Source organism: Solanum lycopersicum, chromosome 4 (genome assembly GCF_036512215.1).
Source record: "Solanum lycopersicum chromosome 4, SLM_r2.1".
NCBI lineage: Eukaryota > Viridiplantae > Streptophyta > Magnoliopsida > Solanales > Solanaceae > Solanum > Solanum lycopersicum.
In genome coordinates this window covers 49,183,112-49,189,111 of record NC_090803.1, presented here as the reverse complement: position 1 = coordinate 49,189,111, position 6,000 = coordinate 49,183,112, and positions in this window count along the sequence as shown.

Here is a 6,000-nt window from a genome sequence, read left to right as displayed (position 1 = left end):
TCCCAAATCTTGATAAAAACCTAATATCTTTTTAATGATGATGCCTTGGTAAGAAAGAAGGCTTGATGAATTGATGGAAGGAGATTAGGGGATCGGGTGTCACGAACCGACACGTAGTATTAGGGGATCGGGTGTCACGAACTGCCACGTAGTATTAGGGGATCGGGTGTCACGAACCAACATGTAGTATTAGGGGATCGCGTGTCACGAACCAACACGTAGTATTAGGGGATCGGGTGTCACAAACTGACACGTAGTATTAGGGGATCGGGTGTCACGAACCGACACGTAGATTTAGGGGATCGGGTGTCACGAACCGACATATAGATTTAGGGGATCGGGTGTCACGAACCGACACATAGATTTAGGGGATCGGAGTGTCACGTACCGACACAAGAGGATTAATGAATATTGAGGGAGCGGAGTGTCACGTACCGACACAAGAGAAATAAAGATAATGAATCTTGAAAGATGTTAATATACTCAATCTAATGAACATGATTCCCAAATGAGTATGGTATCGAGGCTTGAGTCCTCATGTGTGAACTTGACGGTAATTGTTAATGATATAGTATTTGTTGTTGCTACATGTTGAGTATCATAGTTGATTTTATGATATTACTTGGTTTATATAATGATTTCTATTTTGAGTTGGCCGGTGATATCTACTCAGTACCCGTGTTTTGTACTGACCCCTACTTTTATGTTCTCTTCTTGTTTATTTGTGGAGTGCAGCAAACGTGCCATCGTCTTCAACTCAACAGTAATTCAAGCCAGTCTTACTACATCGAAAATTCAGGGTGAGCTAATGCTTCTAGCTTTGACAGGATCTTCTTCTTCAAGTCTTGATGCCTTGAACTTCCGGCATGGACTAGCTTCTTATGTATTTTTAGCTTTTAGAATACTCTTAGTTTAGTCATTTGATCGTAGATGTTCTTGTGATTATGACTTCCAAATTTTGGGGAATAATAGATGTTGAATTTTAGAAGTTAATGAATTGGTCTTTATTTAATGAGTTTAAGTCTTCCGCATTACTTTCTGCTGATATTATATTGAAATGTTAAGGTTAGATTGGTTGGTTCGCTCACATAGGAGGGAAAGTATGGGTGCCAGTCGCAACCCGGTTTGGGTCGTGAAAAACTTGGTATCAGAGCATTAGGTTCGTTGGTCTCATCACACAAGAACAGGTCTAGTAGAGTCTTAAGGAACGGTAGGGGGACGCCTTTACTTTTCCTTGAGAGGCTATAAGACTTTAGAAAAATTTCACTCTTTCATTCTTTCTTTCGTGCTACTACTTGAGTCCAATTGGTATCTAGGCGATACGAATTGGTATCTGACCATCGTCATTCTCTTTCGCAGATGGTTAGAACTAGAGCAATGACTACGCCAGCATCAACACCAGCACCGGCAGGACAGGGTGCGACTTAGCCAGCCACTGGGGCTGTAGCTCGAGGAAGAGCAGCGGCAAGAGGCCGTGGTAGAGGTCGTGGGAGGACGTCCTCTAGGGGAAGAGGACGAGCACCTAGTCCATCTGATACTAGGGCAGTGACTCTTCCACCGACTGAGGAGGTAATAAGAGAAGGGGAGGATGGGGAAAATGAACAAATGCAGAATGAGGGATTGCCACCCCAGCCTACCTCAGAGATGATAAATCAAGTGCTCGCTTATCTTAGTGGGTTGTCCTATCAGGATAAGGCACCTCCAGTGTTTTCTGCACCAACACCTGCGGTTTCAGAGGTACAACATGCAGCCACTATGGCTCCTCGTGTGGATGCCTCATTGGACATAGGCACGTTTCCACGTCTGACTACTGGCCTATAATGACAAATGATCAGCATGAACTTTTCAGTAAGTTCTTGAAATTGAAACCTCCAGTCTTCAAGGGTGCGGAATCTGAGGATGCTTACGATTTTCTGGTTGACTGTCATGAGCTACTACACAAGATGGGTATAGTAGAACGGTTTGGTTTTGAGTTCGTGAGTTATCAGTTTCAAGGGAACGCCAAAATGTGGTGGCGGTCACATATTGAGTGTCAACCAACAGAGGCACCACCTATGACTTGGGCGTCATTCTCTAGCTTGTTTATGGAGAAGTATATCCCTCGGACATTGAGGGATAGGAAAAGGGATGAGTTCTTGAGCCTAGAGCAAGGTAGGATGTCGGTCAATGCATATGAGGCTAAGTTTCGTGCACTATCCAGATATGCCACCCAACTTTGTTTCAGTCCACAAGAGCGGATTCGTCGTTTTGTGAAGGGGTTGAGGTCAGAGTTGCGGATTTCAGCCTTACAGGTAGCGGCTACGGCAAAATCCTTCCAAGAAGTGGTAGATTTCGTGGTAGAGGTGGAAGGAGTGAAGCTAGATGAATTCACCATGGCATCGACATCAAAGAGGTTTCGAAAGGGAGGTGAGTTTAATGGTTCTTACTCTAGAGGACAGTGTTCCGGAGGTTACTCAGTTCGACCAATTCAGTCTTCACTACAGACTGTAGTTGGGGGTCCACATCAGACTGGTCAACACTTCTCTGAGAGACCTATGCTTGACTCCAGAGAGTGTTATGGATGTGGGGAGACTGGACATACTAGGAGGAATTGTCCAAAACAGAGTTATAGACCCCCAATGGCTAGAGGTAGAGGTGGTCATGGTAGAGGCCGTTATTCTGGAGGACGTGGTGGTCGAGGTAATGGTGGTCACCAAAATGGTTGAGGTGATGGGCAAACTGGAGCCACTACATCACAACATGGTAGGGGCAATGGACAAACAAACGATAGGGCCCATTGTTACGCTTTCCCTGGGCGGTCTGAAGCGAAGGCATCTGATGCTGTCATCACAGGTAATCTTCTGGTTTGTGATTGCATGGCTTCTGTATTGTTTGATCCTGGATCCACGTTTTCTTATGTATCTTCCTCATTTGCTAATGGTCTAAATTTACATTGTGAATTACTTGATATGCCTATTCGTGTTTCTACTCCGGTGGGTGAGTCTGTGGTAGTTGAAAAGATATATAGGTCTTGTTTGGTGAACTTTGTGGGGAGCAACACTTATGTAGATTTGGTTATCTTAGAAATGGATGATTTTGATGTAATTCTGGGTATGACTTGGCTTTCTCTGCAATTTGCGATCTTGGATTGTAATGCTAAAACGGTGACGTTAGCCAAGCCTGGGACAGATCCGTTAGTGTGGGAGGGTGACTACACTTCCAATCCGGTGCGTATCATCTCCTTTCTTCGTGCTAAGAAAATGGTTAGTAAAGGGTGTTTAGCTTTCTTGGCACATCTCAAGGATGACACTGCCCAAGTACCTTCGATTAAGTCGGTTTAGGTGGTCCGTGAGTTTCTGGATGTGTTCCCTGCAGATCTTCCTGGTATGCCACCAAATAGGGATATTGATTTCTGTATTGACCTTGAACCGGGTACTCACCCCATTTCGATACCCCCTTATAGAATGGCTCCCGCGGAGTTAAGAGAGTTAAAAGCCCAACTTCAAGAGTTGTTAAACAAAGGCTTTATTAGACCAAGTGCAGGGTGCTCTGGTTTTGTTTGTAAAGAAGAAGGATGGGAGTTTTCGAATGTGTATAGACTACAGACAACTAAACAAAGTAACCATAAAGAACAAGTATCCTCTTCCCCGCATTGATGACTTGTTCGATCAGTTACAAGGTACTTGTGTCTTCTCTAATATTGACTTGAGATCCGGTTACCATCAATTGAAAATACGGGCAACGGATGTGCCAAAGACTGTTTTTCGAACGAGGTATGGGCATTACGAATTTGTAGTGATGTCTTTTAGTCTTACGAATGCCCCTGCTGCGTTCATGAGCTTGATGAACGGGATTTTTAAGTCATATTTGGACCTCTTCGTGATCGTATTTATTGATGATATATTGGTATACTTAAAGAGCAAGAAGGAACATGAAGAGCATTTGAGAATAGTATTGGAAATGTTGAGGGAGAAAAAGCTTTATGCCAAGTTCTCTAAGTGTGAGTTTTGGCTAGATGCAGTGTCCTTCTTGGGGCACGTGGTTTCTAAGGATGGAGTGATGGTGGATCCTTCTAAGATTGAGACAGTGAAGAATTGGGTAAGACCTACTAATGTGTCAGAAATAAGGAGCTTTGTTGGGTTAGCTAGCTACTACCGTCGATTTGTCAAGGGATTCTCTTCTATTGCTTCCCAATTGACGAACTTGACTAAGCAGAATGTTCCATTTGTATGGTCGGACGAATGTGAGGAAAGCTTTCAGAAGCTCAAGACTTTGTTGACTACCGCACCTATCCTTACCTTGCCAGTAGAGGGTAAGAACTTCATTGTTTATTGTGATGCATCCTATTCGGGTTTGGGTGCAGTGCTAATGCAAGAGAAGAATGTGATTGCTTATGCTTCAAGACAATTAAAAGTGCATGAACGTAACTATCCAACTCATGATTTGGAATTGGCTGCGGTAGTGTTTGCATTAAAGCAATGGAGACACTATTTATATGGGGTTAAGTGTGAGGTCTACACGGATCATCGTAGCCTTCAGTATGTCTTTACTCAGAAGGATTTGAACTTGAGGCAATGGAGATGGATGGAGCTACTAAAGGACTACGATATCACTATCTTGTATCATCCGGGAAAAGCGAATGTTGTAGCGGATGCTTTAAGTAGAAAGGCGGGAAGCATGGAAAGTCTAGCTCACTTGCAAGCTTCTAGACGCCCATTAGCTAGAGAAGTTCAGATTCTGGCTAACGACCTTATGAGATTAGAAGCAAATGAGAAGGGAGGACTTTTAGCTTGTGTGGAGGCAAGATCTTCCTTCCTTGACAAGATTAAGGGAAAGCAGTTTAATGAAGAAAAATTGATTCGGATTCGAGATAAAGTGTTGCGAGAAGAGGCTAAGGAAGCACAAATCGATGAGGAAGGTGTTTTGAGGATTAAGGGCAGGGTATGTGCACCCCGCATCGATGATTTGATCAACACCATTCTGACAGAGGCTCATAGTTCAAGGTATTCTATACATCCGGGTGCAACCAAGATGTATCGTGACCTAAAGCAACACTTTTGGTGGAGTAGAATGAAGCGTGATATTGTTGACTTTATTGCCAAGTGTCCAAACTGTCAACAAGTAAAGTACGAACACCAAAGACCCGGAGGAACACTTCAGAGAATGCCCATTCCGGAATGGAAGTGGGAAATAATTGCAATGGACTTTGTGGTTGGTCTTCCAAGGACAATGGGTAAGTATGACTCTATTTGGGTGATTGTTGATAGGTTAACTAAGTCTGCTCATTTTATTCCGGTTAAGGTGACTTACAATGCCGAGAAGTTAGCCAAGATCTATATCTCAGAAATTGTTCGATTGCATGGGGTTCCACTATCCATCATATCAGATAGAGGTACGCAGTTTACTTCTAGGTTTTGGAAAACATTGCATGCGGAATTGGGTACTAGGTTGGACCTTAGTACTGCGTTCCATCCTCAGACCGATGGTCAGTTTGAGCGAACGATTCAAGTGTTAAAGGATATGCTTTGTGCGTGCGTGATAGAATTTGGTGGCCATTGGGATAGCTTCTTACCCTTAGCGGAATTTTCATACAATAATAGCTATCACTCGAGCATTGATATGGCTCCATTTGAAGCATTGTATGGTAGGAGATGTAGGTCCCCCATTGGTTGGTTTGATGCGTTCGAGGTTAGACCTTGGGGTACCGATCTTCTGAGAGATTCGATGGAGAAGGTGAAATCTATTCAAGAAAAGCTTCTAGCGGATCAAAGTAGACAGAAGGAGTATGCAGATCGGAAGGTTAGAGACTTGGAGTTTATGGAGGGTGAACAAGTCTTGCTGAAGGTTTTGCCCATGAAAGGGGTGATGCGGTTTGGTAAAAGGGGTAAGCTAAGTCCAAGGTACATTGGTCCCTTTGAAGTACTTAAGCGAGTAGGGGAGGTGGCTTATGAGTTAGCCTTGCCTCCAGGGCTGTCCGAAGTGCATCCGGTATTCCATGTGTCGATGTTGAAAAGATACCAT